The 13,406-nt window shown below is 44.2% G+C and overlaps 1 protein-coding gene across 1 annotated transcript in view; it reads left to right on the top strand.

Moving 5' to 3' along the window:
• ANKH (ANKH inorganic pyrophosphate transport regulator) overlaps positions 1–13,406 on the top strand; it is a 170,360-nt gene that overhangs the window by 34,482 nt on the left and 122,472 nt on the right. The gene's annotated exons all lie outside the window — the stretch shown is intronic.

The raw sequence follows: 13,406 nt of genomic DNA on the forward strand, positions 1-13,406 counted from the left end.
TTAGCGGCTGGGAGGGATTGGGTTGGGTTTTTACCTGGGCACACCTGCAGTTTGCATACCTTGGCAGAAAAAGTTCATGCCATGGAGTATTTTTGTTGTGCTCATTAAGTAATTTATTGAAAAAAAAAAAATAAACTGTTTCTAAGCTTCCCTTTATCAGAAAGTGTGCAAAGAAGCATCTGCCAAATAACACAATCCCAGTGGAATTAAGCAAACAGTCCTTCAGGGACCAGTTGTTTGTGTTGGAGCTTCTCTCCTCCTGTCTCCTCTCCTTCTGACACCCAGGAAGGGGAGTGGCTCCTCCAGGCTTGCACAGAGGAAGAACACAGCTCTGGAGTAAAATGTATATGTGGTTTTCTAAAGGGAGAGGGGATTACCCCTGAATGTGACAGACGGTGCCTGGTTAAGCAGAAAGGCAAACAGGAAATGGAATTTGCAGTCAGCAGGAGCATCTGTTATAATCTCACAAGCCCGGGTGTTTCTGGACCTTCCCGTGGCTTGAAATTAAATGATGGGGGAGCAGGATGAGGTGGACGCCTCAAGGGGTGCATGTAGGACTCGGTGCTTTGCATCACCGGCATACCTCCTGTAAGAAGGACTGGTGGCCTGATGGTAGTTTTGTTTTTCAATGTCAGAGAAACATTTCAACCGCACAGAGCGAACCATGGGCACAGACTGTCAGGTTTTCCTTTTGCAACAGGACAGGCTCTTCCAAGACACAAACTGTCTGAATGATTACCTAGAGGCACACATCCATCTCTTTTAGCAACATATCTCCGTCTCAACAGAATTAAAAATATTTATGGAAGCACTTTACAATTTTACCATCTCTGTCCAAATCCAGAATTATAACTCCAAAAAAAATCTTGAAAGGATATCACCATAAAAATTAGTTGTACTAGTATTAAAAGACGCTTGCTTCCTGGAAGAAAAGCTATGACCAACCTAGACAGAATATTAAAAAGCAGTGACATTACCAACAAAGGCCCATCTAGTCAAGGCTATGGTTTTTCCAGTAGACATGTATGGATGTGAGAGTTGGACTGTAAAGAAAGCTGAGCGCTGAAGAATTGATGCTTTCGAACTGTGGTGTTGGAGAAGACTCTTGAGAGTCCCTTGATCTGCAAGGAGATCAAACCAATCAATCTTAAAGGAAATCTGTCCTGAATATTCATTGGAAGGACTGATGCTGAAGCTGAAACTCCAATACTTTGGCCACCTGATGTGAAGAACTGACTCACTGAAAAAGACCCTGATGTTGGGAAAGATTGAAGGCAGGTGGAGAAGAGGAAGAGATGGTTGGTTGGCATCACTGACTCGATGGACATGAGTTTGAGCAAGCTCCGGGAGATGGTGATGGACAGGGAAGCCTGGTGTGCTGCAGTCTATGGGGTCACAGAGTTGGACACGATTGAGCGACTGAACTGAACTGAATGGAGTATTAGGAGTTTGATTAAACCTGCTTATTTGTAAATGTTAGTGAAATAAACAACCTTTTCTTCTCTCCCAGGGCTGACTTATTTGAGGACAGTACTTTGCTTTGTCTTGATGATGGTAATCATTACAAAAGGTTAAATCGCCCTGACTCTGTTCAGGTAATGGCTCTAAGTGCTTTGTGTGTATTAATCCATTCATCTGCTAAATAACCTGACCACACCGTGATTGTTGGGATCTTCTTTCTCCAAAGGAGGAAATAAGGCTCAGAGACCATAAGTGACTTGCCCGAGGCCACACAGTAGATCTTAACATTTTTTGAGTCTCAAGGAATTTCAGTCGTCAGTATACTCGGGTTTTCTCCCTAACACTGCCCTTTTCTCCCTGTTTTTGAGCATGCTTGCCTTGACTGTAATTAGCAACCAGACAAGAATACTGGAGTGGGTTGCCATTCCCTCCTCCAGGGGATCTTCCTGACCCAGGGAGTACACTCACATCTCTTACATCTCCTACATCTCCTGCATTGGCAGGTGGGTTCTTCCCACTCCCGCCAACTCCAATGAACATCTCCACAGTGGAGCACTTGTTACTCTAAACCAGTCAATGACTGAGTATTTTAAATGGATGTTTTCCATTGTTGTGGCTCCTGGGATTATCTCTGTTTTACAGACAGGGAAACTGGAGTTAAAGTTGGCAGATAACTCATCCAGGGTCAGACAGCAGTGTTCTCCTCTGTGCCCTCACAGCAACCCAGAGCTCTTGTTCTTTGTCCCATCCTCAGTCCTTCTTTGCTTGTACTTCAGGATGGTATGTAAAATCACCATAGTCCTCTCCATGCTTTAAAGATGCTGATGAATTTTGAGGAAGGGGAACCACCCTCTGAGTTGAAGCCAGATCAGCGTGGAATGTCTGTGTGTCATCGTGAGTCGTGCTCGAGCCCCTCGAGGGTGCTGTTTGCTTTCCTAATTCCTTCCTGCTGCCAAGACTGAGGTTGTTGGTTACTGAGAAGTGTTTTAACCCAGGGGAGAGAAGGGAGTGCATTATGAAGGATGGCAGAGGCCCAGACAGTCCCTTTGAACTTAAATATTTCTGTTCTGTGAACACAGGAATGACCCACTAGGGGGCTGTGACCATGCACCAGGTCATTCTCTTCTTAGAGAATCTGATGTGTTGAGCAGGACCTTTGGTCAGCCTGGCTCATCTCCCTTGGGCACAGCACAGGCCAGTCCACGAAGGGTAGCATCTTGGCTATTTTCAAAGATCTCTGGCAAATATCATCACTTGCTTTTAAGCTTGTGCAGCAGCTTTTTCAGTCCTGAATGTTTAATATGACCCTCACCCCCTCATTTTTTTATTTTTTATTTTTTAACTCCTATAGCCTTGGAAATCAACTCTAAAACCTTATACCCCTGCCCAGGGAAGAGCAAGCTCCAAGTGTTACAAGGATGGGTCCAGGTATCCATCAAAGTGGGTACCCCACTTCTTGAAAGTTCGCTTTGGGCCACTTCGCTTTTATGAAAGACCTCCATTAGTACCTTTCTGCTAACTGAAAGAGATCTGAACAGAATTTTCATATTTAGGGGAAAAGTCAAAGAGCAAAAGAGCGTTCAGTATTAGTTTCTCCGTGAGCCATTGTAGAGCAGCTCACACATAGGGCAGGGAGCACAGCACCTCCAAGCTCCTTCACTGAGACCCACACTCGGCAACTCAGCATCCAGCCGCCGTAGCTTTGAACGTGTCTGTGAGCATCCATGCTTTGTCTTGATTTATTCTGTGCATCCATTAGCAAGATGTGTCTTAAAGGTAATTGCATCTTCACTTTGCATCATTTTGGCTTCAGAAAGATTTCACTGGCATGCTGTGCTTTCAGATAGTGGGGGGAAGCCTGTATTGCAAACAGCCCAAAATGCTATACAGGTGCCAACTAAGGAATGTCACTCACCAAACAGCTCTACAAGAATTAGGTCATCACTGATGGATAGAACAGTCTTATGGACTCTGTTGCAGAGGGAGAGGGTGGGAAGATTTGGGAGAATGGCATTGAAACATGTATAATATTATGTATGAAACGAGTTGCCAGTCCAGGTTCGATGCACGATACTGGATGCTTGGGGCTAGTGCACTGGGACGACCCAGAGGGATGGTATGGGGAGGGAGGAAGGAGGAGGGTTCAGGATGGGGAATATGTGTATACCTGTGGCGGATTCATTTTGATATTTGGCAAAACTAATACAATTTGTAAAGTTTAAAAATAAAATTAAATTAAAAAAAAAAAGAATTAGGTCATCAATCACTGTAGCCGCTGACTTCCAACACACCCCGAAAGGAATTCAGGGTGGAGATCAAGAACGAGACACTGTGCTCTGAGAAAAACTGGCAGAACAGGCCTTCACGGAGTTAGTTTCTGAAGAATTTGATGAACCGAATTTCTTGCATCATCTCATATCTCGAAAAGCACTGAAGTCATGAATGGAGACATCTTGCTCCTCATGACTAGCAGAAACCTTCTACGGAGATGTAGACTTGACTGCACATACCCCTTTGTCAAGATCATATGTATACTGACCTCCCCACCCGTCTTCAGGACAATTCCTCAGAGACGTTTGAAAGACTATCTCCCAGGCTGTAGTTCTCAGTGGGTTTCCTGGGTGGCTCAGCAGTAAAGAATCTGCCTGTGATGCAGAAACTTCAAGAGACACAGTTCTTTCCTGGGTCAGGAAGATCCCCTAGAGGAGGGCATGGCAGCCCGCTCCGGTATTCTTGCTTAAAGAAATCCATGGGCAGAGGAGCCTGGCACAGAGAAGTCCATGGGGTCGCAGAGAGTAGGACATGACTGAAGCAACTTAGCTCCCACACATAGTCCTCAATTAGACACCGAATAAACTCAACTCCTGGCTTTTGTGTCGTGCGGGTTTTCTTTGTTTGTTTTTAGTTGGTGAGAGCTTTGGCCAGTCTCTCACCAATTACTATGAATAGCTTACTCCCTTGTCAGCAAATGAACCCCCACCCCATTCCCACCCCAAGACCTGAGCTCTACAGAGAAGGGGGTGACAGAGTATCAAGACAGATACCTCATTTTTCATGAGTGTGTGAAGTCAATTCTTATTTCCAGTCTTTTCTGGTGGAACTTCCAAAAATGTATGCTACACTGTGATTTAAGAATGGAATGAGTCTTCACCCACTTTGAGACTTATGATCTATCAAGAGCCTTAAGATGAGTGGAGGGAAGCCACTGACCTCATGGTGGTTCTATTTGCTGTCCAGTGGTTCTCTGTCTGAGACACAGGAATAAGAACCAAGTTGCCTGAGCTTGGGGCCCACGGAAGCAACTGTGTGATTATATCAAGGAACTGAAAGCGCGTTAAGCACCAGAAATTGTCTCTGGCCACACACTCATTTGGTTCTAGCTGCTGCTGCTGCTGCTAAGTCGCTTCAGTCGTGTCCGACTCTGTGCGACCCCATAGACGGCAGCCCACCAGGCTCCACCATCCCTGGGGATTCTCCAGGCAAGAACACTGGAGTGGGTTGCCGTTTTCTTCTCCAATGCATGAAAGTGAAAAGTGAAAGTGAAGTCCCTCAGTCATGTCCGACTCTTCGCGACCCCATGGACTGCAGCCTACCAGGTTCCTCCATCCATGGGAGTTCCCAGGCAAGAGTACTGGAGTTGGGTGCCATTGCAGTCTGCGTTGGTTGTAGCTAGATGTATTTTAATCGTCCAGTGGAAGGTCGCTGGAAGTAATTTCTGTAAACGACTCAGATTTCTCCTTTTCAGCAAGGTTAGGTGTTGATGCATTTCCCAAGATCTCAATAGTCATATTCTTCCCTACTTTTTCATTGCTTTCACAGTGGAACAAATGCCTTTTTAAAAGATTTTATTTATTTGGCCACGCCAGGTCTTAGATGCAGTATGTGGGATCTAGTTCCCTGACCAGGGACCGAACCAGGGCCCCCCTGCACTGAGAGCTGGAAGTCTTAGCCACTTGACCACTAGGGAAATCCTCAGGCCAGATATTCTTATTCCCATTTTAGAACTAAAAAACTAAAGTATGAAGAGTAACTGGAACTTACTTCAACCTTGTTGGAAACTTACCTTCTCTGTTTCCTCTGGAAGCAGTTTTTAAATCAATCCATGAGAGTTTGTTTTTTTATTCTCATGCTGTGTTTTTAGATGTCTTGAACCAGTCTATAAATCTGCTTATTTACTAAATGTAACCTGTTTATTTTGACTTTTTCTCTGTGTATAACTCCTAGAACTATTAACCAGAAGTTGGATCATTGACTTTGGTTATTAGTTTTTTTGGCAAGGATACTGCTTGCTTGTTGTCGGGAAATATTTTTTTCCTTCATTGCAACTATTTAGGGATCTTATAACAAAGCACAGTAGTGGGGATGATATTTATTTACATTTGGAAAACTGTCAGAATTTCCACCAAGACAATAAAATTTATGACAGCAACCTTTTAATAACTTTAAAATACTTTTTGTTGTGTTTTAGTTTTTGAATTGCATTCTATTTTGGAAAGGTAACTGCTTAAAGACTACTTTCTTCATATGATTTTCAGACCAGAAAATATTTTTAAAACCTTGTATTTGGAGGTTATTGATCTAAAAATTGCTTTTTTTTTTTTTTTGTAGGAGGCTGCCAGGAAATTTTACTGTGATTTTGAGTAGAGCTGTGCACTGTTGGTATTAGGAGCTCTTGAGAAATACAAGGGCAGCATTGGGTATTTCACTGGCAAGTACTGCCCACACCCTCAAAATTTAGGTTTAAGTTTTTAAAAGCAGAACATTTTTCATAAATGATTAATCTTTGTTCTTTAAAGTTTGTCTTCCTTATTTTCTAAATTCAACCTGGTAATGGAAAAGATTATGGGAAATAATCTATGACTTGGTACCTGCTTTTCCTCAACTAGCAAGATTAATATGCTAGCTGTAGAAAAAACACCGCTTGTTTTCAGTTCTGTGAATCCCTTAGTTGAGCAAATTGCCCAGAATACGCTGCTGGACGATTTACCTTTGGTGCACATCGGACCTTGTGATCAACTAAGTTTGGGCAATGTTGGGTTGACTAGAGTAAATCGTTTTCAAAGATTTTTTCTTGAAACCTGACCTATATTTAAACACCTATTGAAAGAAATAGGGTTCTATGACTTTTTCAAAATCAGCAAATCATCAACAACAAAAGCCAGCAGCCTGACGCTTTGTGTCCAGAATTCCAAAGCAGTAAATTAACTGAAAGGATGCCATCAGGCAGGCAACGTGGGGTCACAGGGGACCCTGTGAGTGCCTGCTAAGTCACTTCAGTTGTGTCTCTCTGCAACCCTATGGACTGTGGCCCTCCAGGCTCCTCTGTCCATGGGACTCTCCAGGCCAGAATACTGGAGTGGGTTGCCATGCCCTCCAGGATGCTGAAGGAGCAATCCAACACCTATGAAGCAGCCCCCAGGGGAGCTGCTGCAGCCCAGGGCCAAATCATGGTCGTGGCAAAATGAAGAAACCCTCCAGCCCTTCCTTGCCGGCATCCTTCCTTGAGTCCTCAGCCTTTTCCTGCCCACTCTGCCTTCAGAGTGTGAGTGCAGCAAGCTAGTGGGGGAGGCTGGCATTTCAGGAAGGACAGTGGAGAAGGATGAGGTCAGGTATCAGTGACGGGAGCCTGGAGATCAGAAAGGAACCCCGGGTCCCCTTTGTTCCTGCCCCTCCTCCCACAGGGGCAGAGTTCCACAGGGGAAGCTGCAGCCAGGCATAGGGGCTTCTGGGGGTGATAAAAGTTGTAGAATATGGCTTTTTAATTTTTTAATATTTATTTATTTATTTGGCTGTGTTAGGTCTTAGTAGCACCACGTGGGCTCCTCCTTGCATTGCACAGGCTCACTGTGGCGCTCTGGCTCAGTAGTTGTGGCACACGGGCTTAGTTGCTCCGTGGCATGTGGGATCTTCCTGGACCAGGGATCGAACCCACCTCCCCTGCACTGCAAAATGGCTTCTTAACCACTGGCTGCTGCTAAGTCCTTTCAGTCGTGTCCGACTCTGTGCGACCCCATAGACAGGAGCCCACCAGGCTCCCCCCTCCCTGGGATTCTCCAGGCAAGAACACTGGAGTGGGTTGCCATTTCCTTCTCCAGTGCGTGAAAGTGAAAAGTGAAAGGGAAGTTGCTGAGTCATGTCCGAATCCTAGCGACCCCATGGACTGTGGCCCACCAGGCTCCTCCGTCCATGGGATTTTCCAGGCAAGAGTACTGGAGTGGGGTGCCACTGCCTTCTCCGTCTTAACCCCTGGACCACCAGGGAAATCCCATAGAGTGTTGCTTTTAAATGCACCAGCAGTGGTACTACAAATAGTATCTCTTAATGTAAAAAAAAAAAAAAAAAAAGAATACATGAGAGATTGCCTTATATAACTTTTAAAAAAGCTTTAAATGTGTTTGGATGTGTCACTTTATATGAGGTCCAGCTTTGGGAATATTCAAAATTACAGTTTCCCTTGAATTCTGTTGATCAAAAAAGTCCCTTCATCTAAAACTATATCCTTAAAAAGGTGGGGGTGGAGGGGAAGAATAGTTGAACCCCCTCTCCATGAAGGCTTACTGAGAGCATGGAATACCTTTACAGTGACCAACTGGCCCAGTCTCCCCAGATTGAGGGGTTTCCAGGCATCTAAGACGGAGAAGGCAATGGCACCCAACTCCAGTACTTTTGCCTGGAAAATCCCATGGACGGAGGAGCCTGGTGGGCTGCAGTCCATGGGGTCTCTACAGTCGGACACGACTGAAGCGACTTAGCAGCAGCAGCAGCAGCCATCTAAGACACTCAGTTCTAAAGCTCAGCGACACCCAGGCAAACCCACTGAATGCCAGGCACCAGGCTAGATGTAGCAGAAAGTAGGCATCAAGGTCGGTGTTCCCCTGGCAGGGCCAGCCTTTCTGGGCAGGCTTGGGCGGCTGGCCACAGGAAGGCACTCTGGGAAAACAGACTCATGACTGGGGTACGTGAACAGCCCTCTGCTTCGGTGTTTGTGTTTGCTGTTGCTGTAGTCTTTCACTTACGCCCAAATGACTTTCCCAAGTTAGAGATGTGGCTTTTTACCCCCAAAGCTGCGATCTCACATCCCCACCCCTCTCCACACACACACACACGCACACACACTCAACGTGGAAATCTCCCAAGCCCTCAAGAGTGTCTTACCTCCCACTTATTTCCCGCTCTTCCCACCCCCAGACCCTTGGGGGGTGTTGGATTTGGCCTCTTTATTGAGCACAGGGACAACTCCTACTCCTGCCATCCCTACCATCTGGTGTTACGGTGTGGGTGTGTGTAAGCGGTGTGGATGTGTGTAAGCGGCGAGGGAGTGCCAGCATCGGGGTTTGGCCACAATCAGTGTGTTCTCCACATTGATAGGGCCCTGCATTAGGAAAACACACTTGTCCCACAAGCCCAGGCACCAAAGAGGGTTGTTTTGAGGGGCAGCCTCAAATCCCCAAGAAGACTTCTGCCTAACAATCTTGCTCACTATGCCCATTTAAACAAAACAAAACAAAACACCTGCTTAATGGTTATCCTTAAGTATCTATTCAGTCTGTCATGGTGACTTTAGTGTATCATTTAATAAACTGCTTTTCAACTTAAAACACTGTACTTTCCGGACATTAATTCATCCCTCCATCCATCTCACAGGTAAAGAATAGATGAGTGGCTTCCTCCCCACATCTAAAAATTGCAAAACCAGGATCAGAAATCCTGCATTACTAATTCCCCATCTGACAGATCATGGGTGATTTTAGAGGCTGCTGCTGCTGCTGCTGCTAAGTCGCTTCAGTCGTGTCTGACTCGGTTCGACCCCATAGATGGCAGCCCACCAGGCTCCCCCATCTCTGGGATTCTCCAGGCAAGAACACTGGAGTGGGTTGCCATTTCCTTCTCCAATGCATGAAAATGAAAAGTGAAAGTGAAGTCGCTCAGTCGTGTCTGACTCTTAGCGACCCCATGGACTGCAGCCCACCAGGCCCCTCCATCCATGGGATTTTCCAGGCAAGAGTACTGGAGTGGGGTGCCATTGCTAGGTTGATATTTTCTTGGCTGAAATTATTAGTCGGTTAGGAGAGAATTGACAAACTTTGATGAAGACACATAACTTACTCATGTATTACATGTTTTATGGATCTTGAGGATGGGGAAAGGAGCTTATATGGTCTCAGGTCCCTTTTCTAAAACACAAGACATGTCTAATAAACTTTGAACTGCACTTTGAGTTCTTTTTTTTTTTTTTTTTTTTTTTTTTTTTGAGGAGAGGCAATTTCAAAGACTGATGTGTAATGGTTGGGCAGCACGGGCTGAAGCGAATTCTAGATCCTATGTCGGACATTCCTGTTGATTTGCTGCACAAAGACAGGCAACGTGTCCAGATGCATTTTTCCTAAGCATTTGGTCGTTTATTTATAAAGTGGGAATTTGACACTTTTCTTTCTATGTCTCAGAGAGAGGCTGTGTTATTTGTAGAACTCTGATATTCTCCAGTAGAAACTGGCTCCCGACTGTACTGTATGTTCAGCTTTTAATGGTTTGATTGGATTATTTCTCGAAGTCTGACCACCAAAATGAGGAAGAAGAACAGAGAGCACGTGCCTATCAAAATAAGTGTTTCTGGTTGGATGCAGTATGGTAATGGTTGAAAATACCAATGAATTCACCTGAGTTCAAGTGCAGGTGTGACCTTGATTAAGTCATTTGACTTGTCTCAACCTGCTTCCTCCTCTGTACAGGGCTGGTGAAAAGATAATAGAAAATATGTTTCATAGGGTGGCAGTGAATGTTTGACTAGTTCTTCTGAATTCTATTATCCCTCTTCATTATAATATACAACAAAAGTCATCCGTTAACTAAAACTGTGGTAGAGGTTCCTGCTTTGAAATTGCTTCTTCTGAGTCATTGCCCCATAAGCAAATCCCTTGAGTAATTCAGACCTTAAAAATAGGGACATTTGACTTGGGTGAAGTCATTTGCTAGCTTGTTCTTCTACCTCTGATTGGGAACCAATGCCATATTTTGGTAAGCTGATCTTTTCCTGCACCATGGCTAGAGTCTAGGCCATGAAACATTTTCACAGGTAAATTTTCCGTATAATGAGATCCTCACTAGCGAGCATATTACTGATGGTTTTTATTCTGTGGTAGGGGCTCAGAGAATCGCATTCCAGGAAAGACAAACCTGTTTTTACGATAGAAGTTATCACTGGGTGATGGCCAAGGTGACCCGCCGTGAACAGCTTCATTGTGCGATGGGATTACTGTGGTTCCTTTTTCTAACAAGATCCTTAAATTAGGAGCCCCAGGAAGCAAAAGGAATGACAAGGTAGCCACTTAATGCAGGAAGTAGGGTGGGCTATGAAAGGTTGCTTTGGGAGCCCTTTATTGATAACAAGCCTTCTTCTCAACTGTGCCTGGACCCTATGTAACACCCAGGTGAATAATCCTAAAGGTGTGTGTGTAATGTGTGCACATTTATATTTAAAAGACAATATATTCTAGTGGTTGAGAATACCAACTCTGCTGCTGCTACTGCTAAGTTGCTGCAGTCGTGTCCGACTCTGTGCAACCCCATAGACGGCAGCCCACCGGGTCCCCTCGTCCCTGGGATTCTCCAGGCAAGAACACTGGGGTGGGTTGCCATTTCCTTCTCCAATGCATGAAAGTGAAAAGTGAAAGGGAAGTCGCTCAGTCGTGTCCGACTCTAGCGACCCCATGGACTGCAGCCCACCAGGCTCCTCCATTCATGGGATTTTCCAGGCAAGAGTACTGGAGTGGGGTGCCATTGCCTTCTAGATCTAGACTATAGTTTGCACCCTAGTTCATCAACTTACATTGGCCAGATACCTTAGGTAGTAATTGAACTCTTTGTGTTCATTTTCCTTGTCTCATAGGAAACATTTTTCTTGTCTACCCTCCTTATAGGATTGTTGGGAGAATTTTAAGAGTTCTTGTGTGAAAGCCCTTAGCACAATGTTTGACACATGGTGAAAGAATTAGCTGTTACTGTTACTAGATTATAATCATGCCCTCAGGAGGGAAAAACAATGGATTAGAGTCTGATAATACCCTGAGCAAAAAAAAATACAGACATCTGTCACTTAGCCTGTTAAAAGGTGCCACAGCCCTTGTCAATGAGGTGGCTGTGCTCCATGCGGACATCCGGGAATCTAGGTTCCTTGTATGTCATAGTTGGTATTCTAGGGCATATTCTGGGCATATTTTGAGTTCACTGATCTTCAGCATCCAACTGGCAGATAAGGAAAGAGGTTTGTTTGCTCAGGAGTTCTTAGAGACTGGAGCTTCTCCCACACTCCCACATTTCACTGGCTTCATTACTTTGCCCACATCCTGTTGACTTGATTTCACATTTGGTACTTCTCCCACATTTCCTTGGCCAAAACCAGTCACATGGCCCCACATGCCTGCAGAGGAGACTGGGAAATGTAGTTTAGCTATGTGCCCAGGAGGCAGAGAAGAATGTAAATATTGGTCAGAACTTGGCTAAACCAATAGCAAATAGATGATTTTGACTTTGGTTTATGGTTTCACTATGAAGCATAAGCATTTTTCGGGTTAATTTTGAAAACTAATGGGAAAATCTACTCCCTTGTTTGGTGCACAATGCTCAAATTCTAATGTTCAGGCAGAACTTCAACTTCATTATCATTTCTGAGTAAAGTAATAATGAAAGGTAACATTTATGGAGCATTTACTGTATACCATCATACTAAGTGATTTACATGCTTATTTTATCTTATTTAATAAGATGAAATTAATTTATTCAGTCTCCACCACAGCCCTTATGGTGTAGTACCAGAGTTGTCTGAATTTGATGAAGAAAGTGAATTATGGAGAAGTTGTTAATCCAAATGAAAAAAATATATATTTTCATTTGGAGTGTATATATATATATGAATTGATGAAGAATTACAGGATTAACAAAAATTAACAAAATTTACTAGAGAGCAAATTTAAAAGTCCTCAACTCTTTTCTTCTTAGGAAACCAAGTCTAGCTGTACACCAGAAGTGACTAAATCCAGGATAGGGTGTTCATTCTACCTGATGCAGCACTCATTAATTTGTTATAAGCTGGGTTGTTTGTCAGGGAAACCTGACACATATGTGCATGGAAAAACACACATTGGTGTGTACTTTATCCTTTGGTTTATTTTAGTTTATTTGCTTAGCTAAACATGCTGTTACCAGGTTAACCATGCATGCTCTGTATTTCTCTAAAAAAGTAGCTTTTCTGTCTTAACCTGATATCTGTTTAGATATTCCTTGAAAAATCAGTTTCCTTACTTGCATTGGATCTTACCATTTTAATCACAGAGGTTAAATAATCTCACGTCACTGGGATGTGTGCTTTTGTCTTTTGAGTATAGCATCCTACAGAAAAAAGATAAAACCACAATTCCGTGAGCCCCTCTAGGTGGACAGCATCAAGACTGATCTTTGAGTCACGAGCTTATTAAGAGATTCTGCATGATCAGTTAAAATGAGTCAGCTCCTTGCCATCTTTATCGGTTCCATAGACTCCATGGAACAAAGAGAAGCTTGTAAAAGCAGTGAAAAAGCTGAGATTTAAACAGATGTCAGATGGAAGCAGCAGAAGTGTGATAGTACGAAGGGTTTTGATAGGCCATGGACTAGCTGAGTAATTAGAACTTCTGTGTGCCGGGGAACCTGCACTGTTGGCCAAGCCTCAAGACGCTTGGACGTGTACCCAGTTGTGCATGGCCTCATCTGCCTTCCGAAAAGTCTCAGTGTGGCAGCTAAATAAGGAGAATATCTACCTCAGAACATTCAGCGTTAGGGCCACGGCCTCGTTTTATAAAAACAAGAGGGGCTTCCCTGATGGTTCAGTGGGAAAGAATCTGCCTGCCAATGCAGGAGACAGGGATTCGATACCTGGTCCTGGTCCAGGAAGATCCCACGTGCCGTGGAGC

Source organism: Bos mutus, chromosome 20, assembly GCF_027580195.1.
Source record: "Bos mutus isolate GX-2022 chromosome 20, NWIPB_WYAK_1.1, whole genome shotgun sequence".
Lineage (NCBI taxonomy): Eukaryota > Metazoa > Chordata > Mammalia > Artiodactyla > Bovidae > Bos > Bos mutus.